Source organism: Centroberyx affinis, unplaced genomic scaffold (genome assembly GCF_046629955.1).
Source record: "Centroberyx affinis isolate AG114_WGS23_722 - 3 ecotype Tasmania unplaced genomic scaffold, CSIRO-AGI_Caff_v1 ptg002128l_1, whole genome shotgun sequence".
Classification (NCBI taxonomy): Eukaryota; Metazoa; Chordata; class Actinopteri; order Beryciformes; family Berycidae; genus Centroberyx; species Centroberyx affinis.
In genome coordinates this window covers 37,298-48,526 of record NW_027280450.1, presented here as the reverse complement: position 1 = coordinate 48,526, position 11,229 = coordinate 37,298, and the positions used below count along the sequence as shown (strand labels likewise).

The following is an 11,229-nucleotide window of genomic DNA, read 5'->3' as shown; positions in this document are numbered from 1 at the left end:
AATACCTTATAGTTTGTTACTGTTAATCACATTGGCGATTTTAGACTCTTTTGGGTGCTCAAGCACACCTAAATTTCATCTCAGCACCCCTAAAAATTAATAATAATTAAGCCCGACGGACCCGCCGGTACCGGGTCCACGGCGCAGTCCGTGTTTGACGAGCTCTCGCGAGCTCAGTTTTTAAGCTAGAGCGGAGCTTCTGGTATTAGACATCCAGACGAATACGTAGGTACGAGCCATGTTATGCTAGCTCGCTGGGAAGCAGGCGTAACATAGCTCCAAAGTCGGCAAAGTTTTTGACAAAGGTAAATGGGCATGACTTTTTTCAAACGGGTCCCTTGACCTCTCACATCAAGACATCTGAATGAAATTGGGCTCATTAGAACCACAAGACTCTTAGCTTTACAGCCATGTCTGACATATGTCAGCTACATAGGGTATATGAGCTCCAGGGTCCTGCAGACAGTGTTCTGCATGCAGTGAAAAGATGCTATTCTCGCCTTTTTTTCTTTCCCTATTTCTGTTCTAGTATATAAAAGCTGAAATAAATATCTTTCTTGGCTATTATTTTGAAATGATCTCTTATGGAAATAAAGTAGACACCCTATTGACTTAACACAAGAAATGTATGGTAACATGAAATATGTGGAGTTGTGAAAAATTGAGTTTGAATGTCTTTAGCCTAGGTGTATTTAAATATATGGCCTCAACTGTACATTGAAGATAAGTGGGTTTTTCTGAGCCAAAAGTTATTGATACTGCATCACAGCATTAAGTTTTCCAGTGTTTTTCCAGGTCATGAGGTCTTCAGGTGGTCTTTTGGGGAGATTTTAACTGATGCACTTTATTGTTTTAGTTAAAGTAGTCACAGTGTTTCTTATTCTGATAGAATTGGGCTTTATGGTATATTTACAGTACATTTATGGACAGTGAATTGAAGCATTGGCACAAACCCTCACTCATTGGAAATGTCTGTTTTTCCATAGATGGATATACGAGAAAACAGCCAGGTTCAGGTGAGAGAGTAAGGTCAAAATGACGTTACCTGACTGCATTGCCCACAGCAACCCAATATTCAATTAGAATAATGTTATAAATTGATATGGATCAATTTATACCTCTTACTAGATTATAAATACTCTGGTTGTTATATTTGCCTTTTGGTTGACAGCACAAAGAGGGAGAGAGGAGGATAGAGAGGGAGAGAAGGAGAGAGAGCAGGATGGAGTCGGCACAGAGAGAGAGAGAGAGAGCAAGAACCAGGTGAGAAAGTGGACAGGTAGTCAAGACCACATAGTTATAATGCCAAGGCAGCTTGCTTGATGATATGGTGCACTGTAATAAGTGCTACATCCATCATGTAGGTTTAATATACTTTAAATAGTTGTGATCTAGTTTATTTTATTTGTTTTATCCTAAAAAGTATCAATATACTTTCCCTTTACTTAAAATGTGTCAGTATATATACAACAATATATTTTAAATAAAACTATCACAATTTATTTGAGTAGTTATGTCTATGTGATTGTTGTGTACATGAAATTTTATAAAAGTGAGTTGACATACACAATTTATTTGAGTAGTTATGTCTATGTGATTGTTGTGTACATGAAATGTTATAAAAGTGAGTTGACATACACAATTTATTAGAGTAGTTATGTCGATGTGGTTGCTGTGTTCATGTAACGTAATAAAAAAAAGTTGACATTATCACTTTTCCCCTGATGCTTTGTGCTGCAACGTGTCTGTCTGGTCTGGGCGGGACAGGTCACTTTACCCGGGAAGGTATCAGCAGCTTGCTTGGCACTACAGCCTACTCACTCTGTTCGCCGCTGCAGAATTTTATGGATCCTGGATAAAGCGGTAAGTTGAGCAATTTTAGCTGAATGATTGGTGATGTAAAGTCGCGCTAAACCCGATGACTTGAGAGGTCCCGTTCGACAGCTAACGTTAGCTAAGCAAATCTGTAGCTAACGTAGCTGCCCTGCACACATGGCAAGCTAAGTTAGCTGCCCGGTGCTAACTAACGTGATCCTGTCGACCACGGTTCTGTCACCGTATTTACCGCAACCTAACGTTACACTTGGGGAAAACAGAAACCTGAAGCGAAGCCTGTAAAATTTAATGTATGCTAAGCCAAGCCGATTTAAGTTTCAATACAGACATGCTAGCTAAAGTATGCCTTATTAGCTAAGTTAGCTATCACGTTTCACGTTGAATTTCATGCACTTGTGCTTTTCATTAGGTCTGCCATCTCGCTTCCCTTGTTTTGCCTCAGAGCAGGAAACTTGGTGTGTGGCCGTACACGAAATTAGAACCATAAACGGTTAGATAAAACCCCTAGACAAAAGACGCTAATGCTAACGCTAGTTAATGCTAACGCTAGCTAATGTCAACTTATTGTAAGCTAGCTGTAGCTGACTGTCTGATATCGAGTGTTGTGGGTTTTGGGCAGGCAGTAGCCTAGTTGTTTTTTTTCTCAAAAATCTAATCCAAATATGGACAAAGTAAGTTTTTTTTTTTCCCTCTCCACATGCCCGTGGTAGCACGACGAGTTGAGAACCACAGCTTTAAAGAATGCTTGGTCTATTATACTGCAATTGAATGAATAGTTGAAATACAGAGGGTGTATAGTTTGTGCTGGTGTCATCAGGCAGTGAATTTTGAACAGGTTTTACTTTTTGATAGGATCCATCTGCCTCTGTGGAGAAAAGGAGAGAAGTGCTCCTGAGATGCCTGATCGAGTGGGGGAGAGAAAGAAGAACTCATCAGTGACCACCAGGTATGTGTTAGGCTTAAAGCTACGTATCTATCTGTCTGATCAACAGTCTAACTGGTCACCTGTTTTTGATCAGTATTTTTAAGTGAATGTCTTAATGTGTTGATATTGTGATGATATTATAGGGATGATTATCATTGCTCTCAAAAGATATTTACACACTGTAGATTAGTGATGAACAGTCATTAGTAATGTGATGACCAAGCAGGTAGAGGCAAAGAACAGAAAATCGCATCCCTTTACTGTAATGCAGCCTTTAAAACCAGGAAAAGACAACACTTATGCCAGATCACGATAGTACAATACCCACACTCCATGCCATTGTCATGGCAAAGTAAGATTGGCCAACACAGCAGGCATACTTACAGATGCTGTTTGCCAATGCTATAGTACTTAGGTCCATGGCTTGGAATTCCAGATTGGAGCACTGGAAACCAACTTGAAAACTGACTTGGATGTGTAGCTTACAGGTGACTGGGACACTGGTAATGTGGTCTTCAATTTTGGTGACTCAGACTTGAAAGCAAAGGAATTTAAGCTAAATAAACTTAATATCCAGTGATCCAAGAACATAACTGCAATTGGGTGTTGTTAACATTACACTGACAGTAAGTGCTATATGAGATTGATTTTGACATATGCTGTCAACTAGTATAACTGCAATGAAGTATCCGTCACCTTTAGCAACAATGGTACAATTTTGACTTTGTGTCTGATCTATCTTATTACCTGTCTGATCTGTTTATCTCATTACCTGTTTCTCTGACCAAACTCTTTATTCTTCTTTGTCTCCACCAATAGAGTCGTGATGAAACCGAGGAGCACGCCGAGCTCAGCAGTTGCCCGATGAAAATGTACGCGTGCCATCAGCCCGATGCCATTGGCATCATCAAAGAAGGTCATCCAGTGGTCAGAGGTCTGACCAACCTGTCAAAAGCATGCTGCCTTCTCTTTGGACTTGCCTATGCCCTGGAACTTAAGTATCTACCAAAACTGGCGTGTTACATGTGTTGAAAAAAATTTGTCTTTTGGCAAGTTACTCATGTAATAGAATTTCATTTGGCATTTTCCTTTTGTGTTCATTCTAATGTGCCTTAAATGAAAATGGACTTAACTGTGTTCTGTACCATCATTGTCATTACCTCATGAGGTAGATATTCAACAGTATTGTGTGCGCAATTCAGCAGTTATGGCCTGTTTTGCAATCTATGGCACTGTTAGAAGTGAAACCTTTGAAACAGTGGGTTGTGAAGAGTTAAATAAATGTTATAATCTTAAATCTGTCTTTCCATCTTGTTCTTCTTAATTTGAAATTGTTATTGACAGGAAAGTCTATTTATGTAAAGTTAATCAAAACGTAGTGCTTGGGATATAGAAATTATAACAACAAAACCTTTAGAGAAATGAATGTAGCATAATTTATTCACCAGAGGTTGTAGCCTGGACTCAATTTAATGGAGTTCATTCACATGTGTGATTAGGTTAATTTTACTATTTTACATTTTATCTACAAGTAACCTGTACTCATTTTAATTAAGTTCAATATCATGTGCAAGTGAGTTACCTTTACCAAGAAAATTAAGTTTATCTAACTAAGTAATATCAGTAGTATTAGTTAACTCAACCTGATTTTACTGGGTTCATGTTAAGTAATGTTACAGTGTTCATTCTACTTAAAAAAGCCTTGAAGTTGACTCAACTCAAAAAGTCCAATGCAACCACTTACCTCACTTTTTATAAGTTAAAGAAAGGCATTACTTTTTAGAGTGTGGACTGTCCCCATGTGGTTCAGAGACTGAAACAATGTTTTGTACATTTCGCCTCATATCTGCTTTGCTATAACGTGATCTTTTACTTACTTTGGAAAGTTCTGGTCATTATGGTTGAGTCTTTGCCTCAGGTTTTATTAACTAACTGAGGGTCCTCTCTGAAACAGGTGTATTATATTGAAATCTGTGATTGTTCATTCTGAACCATTGTTATTATGCACTACAATAGACCACCCAACTAACTGGTTGCTTCTGAAGGTAACATTGTGTACCTAATTGAATTGAGGTTTGCCAAAGTGAAAGGGGTTGAATACTTTTGCAAACAGCATATTCAATTTTTCATTTTCTTAAAAAATATTTTGTGGTGTAAAACTCATGTTACTTACTAGTAAGTCATTAAAAGTATTATTGTTGTAAATTAAAATATCATATATAGAAAAATATTAATGTAATAATTGTTATCCAGTGAAATGAGTGATTTAGCAGGGGGGTTGAACACGTTTGCAAGGCACTGTATGCATGTCACATTCTCATTAGGGGCTGAGCCCCCCTAAAGGTCTGATCCTAGAATCGCCCACTTGCTACTCAAGTACTTTGGGCGTAATATTATATATATGTATAGTGTAATGACTACGCCTCTGTTTCCTCTGTATATATTGTTTTTTATTGTGTTGTTTTATTCCAAAGATGAGGTTTTGAAGTATGGTGTTTTCAGGCTACATTAGTTATTAGATTTGTTGTGGATGCAGGCTTCAGCTGTAATGCTGATGGTCTGTTGGCGTCTGGACTCACAGCTATAGTCCGGACAATAGCTGTGAGTGATCTCATCTCTCCATGGTCACCTTCTGAAAAATGGTGTCTGTGTTTCAATTATGAATATGCATCATGGACTGATGAGCAGTCCTATACATCCCTATGCTATTTTTCTGTCTATTTTAATGTAATGTGCACCAATTGGCTGAACTGCCATAAAAAATCGCTTGATCTGTGTGTGTGTGTAAAATTAAATAAATTATGTATTAATTAGCCTACTATGGCCTTAGATAAAAACAAACAGTGCACATTATAGCTTACAGTCCTGAAGAACACTCATATTAACACTAGTAGTTGGTGACCAACCAACATCTGTTACTGACAAACACTTTTACTGTGAAATGGAGCTCCGTCCTGTCCGGAAGTCACAGCTGTCCTATTGCAGGGGCAATCCCTTGACAAAGAACAGAAGTAGAATCTCCACAGATCAACATCAATTGGCCATCGCCTCCATTTGTTAAACCCTCATCAACAGTGTTTGGGTCTTTACTGGAACAAAGTAATGTATTCCACATTACTCCTTACTATTCATAAAAGTAATAAAATACTTGACTTACTCCCAGAGGGAAGTAATTAGTTACACTACTCGTTACATTACTTTTGCGTTACAAAAACTATTGTGCTACTTGCGTTCATCGGGGACTGCCAATTGTTCTGACGGCCCATTATTCCTAAACCCCAATAGTCTGAAAAATGTCCACTCATTGGACCGAAAGCCCATTTGTCCGACAGCCCGTTATCCCAGAGGTGGTTGGGTTGAGACATGGGGTCACTGAGGTTAGGGTTAGAGCAAGCTTACGGTCAAGGCTGTCAGAAGCCACGGTTGTGGATGGAGCCAGGCATGGAGTTTTCGGACTATTGGGGTTTTGGAATAATGGGCCGTCGGAACAATGGCATGGCACCCGTTCATCGGGCCAATAAATATTGTCAACCTAAACTCACATTTTACTCAACAAGTCATGTCAAGTTTCAAAGGAACCTTCAATGTCGCAACTTCGCAAATCAGGCGCATCTAAATTAGCCCATGCAGGCAGAAGTGTGACTGAATGTTTGTATGCTGCTTGATAATTCTTTTGTGTACTGCTTCAGACCTGTCTAGCTAAGTTCTTGGTTTGGTCATTTTATTGAATGAAAGGATCTTGGTGATTCATTATTGGATGTGAGGTATTTTTGGGCTCAATAAAGGGTCAAAAAGATTTTGAGCTTTGAAATAAAAGATTCTGAGCTTGAGAAATGATTTTTACAAAAAATTTGAGACTTGCAGTTGTATATCACCATTTGTGAACATGTAAAAACATTCTGCATGAATGTATTTCAAACAGAAGTAATTTGCAAATGTGCAGAAAATATTAGTATATTTTGTGAATGTGTAAATAAAATTTGTGGAAAAATTTCAAATGTGAGGTTGCAAAAAAAAAAATCAGACCAAACAGATAGTTTTGTGAATGTGTAATAAAAGATTCAGAGCAGCAAACTGTAAATGAAAAATGTCACTTTAAGTTTAAGTGTGTTGGTGTGACATTGAGTTGACGCAACGTCTATTTGCATTGTCCCTGACAAATAAATAAAAATAAATAAAATAAAACATATTTACCATTCACAGCACCCCTCAATTACCTCATATTTTCCTCTGTTTATTGTTGGTGAATTATTAATCAGGTACACAATAACACACAGGTGACTACCATTTTTTTTTCTCCAGGGGAAGATTAAGAACTAATAGATTGTAGGGAGTAGGATGTGTACTAGATGCATGTAAGATGCTATTTTTTATCAGTAGGTTTAGTGTATAATGTAGTAGAAACACGAGCAGAATTCAAATTCACCATAGTATCTAAAAATGAAATGTGATGTTTGCCAATTTCAGCTGTAGATTTCACAGAAGGGACCATGACATTAATGTGTTCAAGGAATTCGTTGAATAGGTCCAAAGAGCCCTTCCATATTAGAAATACATCATCCAAATATCTCTGCATAATAATCCTTTACTGGATGTCATCATGTGGCATAGACACTGTAGCATTGAGGATCAATGATGTTTCTCAGATTGTGCTACACAGGTGACTAACTGCAAAGGTTTTTTTTTCTACAGGGGAAGATTAGGAACTAACATTTGTTATTGTCTTCTATCTCAAACAACATCTAGATATGTCCAAACATCTCCAAAAACATGTTTTAGCGCTCACAGCAGCTGCAAATACTACTGTTGATGTTGATGAAAAGATGGCCCTTTCTAGTTCAAGTTAATTTCAAGTCCATTTATTAATAACACAACAAAATTATGTCATACATTGAGTGTGAGTGCAATAGGTGTCGGGATGGACAGCAACATGGACAATGACAATGAGGCAGAGGGAAACATGATGCGAAGGAGAGATGGGAACATCTACAGGAACTAGAGCAGCACCCACATCCACCGGCAGGTAGAAACACAGCGTGGGTCTGAAACAGAGGAGAGACAAGCAGTCAGACACACACACTCAAGAGACAGTGAGCCACAAACACACAGACAGCAGACAGAGAGCAAGTGTAGAGAGGCAGCACTACACTGGTTTCTCTGTTAATGCTGTCTAAGCTAAGGTAGGAGAAGAGCTAGACGCTGATAGGGTCGGTCGTATGACAGTGAGAATAAACAGGTTTCATTTGAGGTCACTCTGCCTCAAATGAAAAGTAAATCCAGGCTGTGCAGCATCGCCCGCTGTTTGTTTTTGTTGACAATGCCTTCTTCTTACCTGCTTTGTGTAGTGCTAGGAAAATGATGAGCTAGCTTGTCAGTATTGATTCTTCAAAATGTCTGGTGCATTACGTAGAGTAGAGATGGTTGAATAGACAATATACTCGGACATAAAAGTCTGCCTGGCTGTGGATGACCTGTCGTCACTCTGTTTAAGAGCAAAGTTCTAAGTCACACACTATAATTGTAGGAAGTACTAAGACAGTAAAACAAGAATGAAAAAATAAAATAACAATAAAATGTAGTGTACATGCAGGTCACTCTTCACTTCAACTGCATAAAAGCCTCCAGGGGGTCCTGTCAAAGCTTGCTCCTGAGTCTGTTTTTGATGAAGTTCAGCGTTGAAAATGTACACTCACAGGCCACTTGGGTGATGGACAGAGTGAGTAAAAATGTGTATGCCAGACCAAGAACATGGTATGCATCTGTAAGCAGGTTGAACCTCCTGAGAACTTGGCAGCAGCACAGTGGACAATATTTGCAGGAAGAGCAGCTTCTTCTTCTCTTCTCCAGAGCCTTCCTCAAGTGTTCTACAGTAGTATATATCACACTGTAAGTTTTCAACAGTTGCCCTGTTGCCCTGATCTAGAAGAGATCTAGCCATGCCATGAATGAGAAATCTTCTGTCGATGGTCTCAATAACTGTGTCCATAATTTGATTGTGGACAGCGACCTCATAAGCTTTCTCTGCATCTGCTATTCTCTCATCGTGGGCCATCTGTCCTGACAAGTTTGTCTTCTTCATTTTTTGCGGCAGTGTGACCTCCACTACGAGTTCTGTCTGCTGGTCCTGCTCCTGTATTTTCACATTTGTCCACTCGACAAATTTGTCTGCTGCTGCCTTGACTGTGTGAAAGTCTCTTGCCATGTTTTTCAGATTTTTGACCTTCCGAAGGCCAAACAAACAGAGCAATACAATGTGTGGCATTCTTCTTCACACCTGGGTTAGTTGCCTTTTGTTGTGGGTGGTCCTTGAAAAACAACTTTAAGTTGTCTGCCGTGGGACGAGTGAAGTAATTAATATCAACAGGGGGGTTCTCCTCCTGTTGCTGACGCACCCTGGCTCTGTCCGTCTGTCCAGATGAAGGACTGTCTTCCAGTCTCTCACTGACTGCTATGCTGTGCTGCTCTGCAGATGCTGGACTTAGCTGACCCTGGACCCTAAGAGCAGTGTGCCAGTGAGACTTTGCATGTGGTAATCCTGTCCCAAGTGACTGAACCAACAGTTGATCTGTCAATCATAGCAGCCTGATGCCTGTCTGTTAGGCTAGACCAGGTTAAAGCTCTTTGACTTTCTCAGCTCAGGATGCAAATGAAAAATTTGGTCTCGCTGTGACACATGAAACCATATTTCTACACTAATATAGGACTCTACACTTACAAACAACATAATACATGAAAGCAGATGAATCAAAACATGAGCATGAGGGTGACATGAGCATAAAGCAGAATAATAAATCAAATACACAAACCTATCTGTAAAAATGTGTTTTATCCGAATCAGAAACAGGCCTGTGACCGCTTTTGGGTCCTGAGCCATAGCTTAAGAAACGCTTACCACCAGCAGCTTGAATTCCCTGTGTATAGTCCTGTTTACGATGTAGTCAGACGTATCTAGATACTTCTTGATGGCCACAATGTGCCCCGACTGCCTGTCTTGACACTTGTAAACTCGGCCATAGCTGCCTTCGCCGAGCACATTCAGTTTTAAATAGTTCTCCATCTTCTGTCTCTGGATCTGGAAAACACACACACACACACACACACACACAAAGTCAAATCAGAAAGGGTTTGTCAGCCACAGGATCAAGTCCAGGTGTCAAAACAGACTCCATGCAGTTAACATACAGAAAGCATTAGCTAGAGACAATTTATTGACTCATAGCAGGCTATTTACTGCTGAGATTCCAATACAGCAATACTACATTTGAAGACTAATGTGTTCTAGAGGTGAATATTATATTACTATTCATCAAATAACCCATTTCAGTTTGAGTTGGGTCTAGGAGGGGATTACTGGGTCTAGGAGGAAGAAAGTGGCCCATCACCTGCCATTATACATCAGAGAGGCTGAGGTCGAGAGGGTGAGCAGCTTTAAATTCCTTGGCATCCATCAGTGAGGATCTCACCTGGTCACACAACACCGCTCAACTGGTCAAGAAGGCACAACAGTGGAGCAAATGTAGTCAACCTGAGGAAATTCAACATGGCCTCAGTAACTTCTACAGGTGCACCATTGAGAGCATACTCACAAGCTGCATCACAGTGTGGTGTGGAAACTGCTCGGCCCAGGACTGCATGTCCCTCCAGCGAGTAGTGAAGTCGGCCCAGAACATCACGGCAGTAGACCTCCCATCACTACAGGACATTTATGACACAAGAGTAAGGGCCCACATCATCAAGGAACGACAAGTGCACGAGCAAATGACAGGAATGTCGCGCTCATTAATAGCATTCTTTAGGTTGTCCAGAAGCTGTCTACTAATAGGCTACATGGCTGCCTAAAGACTCAACAACAAGCAACAGGCATACCGGGTACTGTGGACCTGACAAACAAAATAATGGACTGTCTCCAGTAACAGTTCATCTCTAACAAAGGTGAGGTGCTCTCTTTTGTTGAGCTAAACATGAGGTAAACTTCCAATATTGGTCCAAAGTAGCTTGAATCAAGACCCGAGAAGCAGCAATTCAAAAATTCTAATAAATTATAGGATGAAAAAATTTAATTCTAGACAAAAATAGTTGGTACAGTAGCTGCACTAGTTAACTACACCTGAATATGACCAAAAAGTAATGGTTTCTAAAAGCACTATTCATATTTGAATTTCGTTGACCTATGCTGCAAAATGTAAAGTACTAGATTATTTACATCTAGTGAAACTACTCCCAAACATTGCATGTCAATAAACAACAGGACTAACAGCCCCGCGATGTAGAATTTTGTGGAAGTGTCTTCCAGGAATCAAACTTGGGTTTTCCGCTTGAGAGTCTAATTCCCTGCGGGCCATGTGACCCATGAAGTGGTGAACAGAGCGACCGACTGACCAACAATACCATCCATAGAGCCACTGCTGTCTAAAAAAAAGCTGGGCTAAAAATATAAGTTTTGACCCAGACTGATCAGGATATAGGTT

The 11,229-nt window shown here is 39.7% G+C and overlaps 1 long non-coding RNA gene across 1 annotated transcript; it reads left to right on the top strand.

Moving 5' to 3' along the window:
• Positions 1–1,739: 1,739 nt before the first annotated feature.
• On the top strand, positions 1,740–4,114 carry LOC139654641 (uncharacterized). Its single transcript, XR_011696034.1, has 3 exons — positions 1,740–1,863; positions 2,689–2,782; positions 3,581–4,114. It is a non-coding gene; the product is annotated as an uncharacterized lncRNA (long non-coding RNA).
• The last annotated feature ends 7,115 nt before the right edge of the window (positions 4,115–11,229 follow it).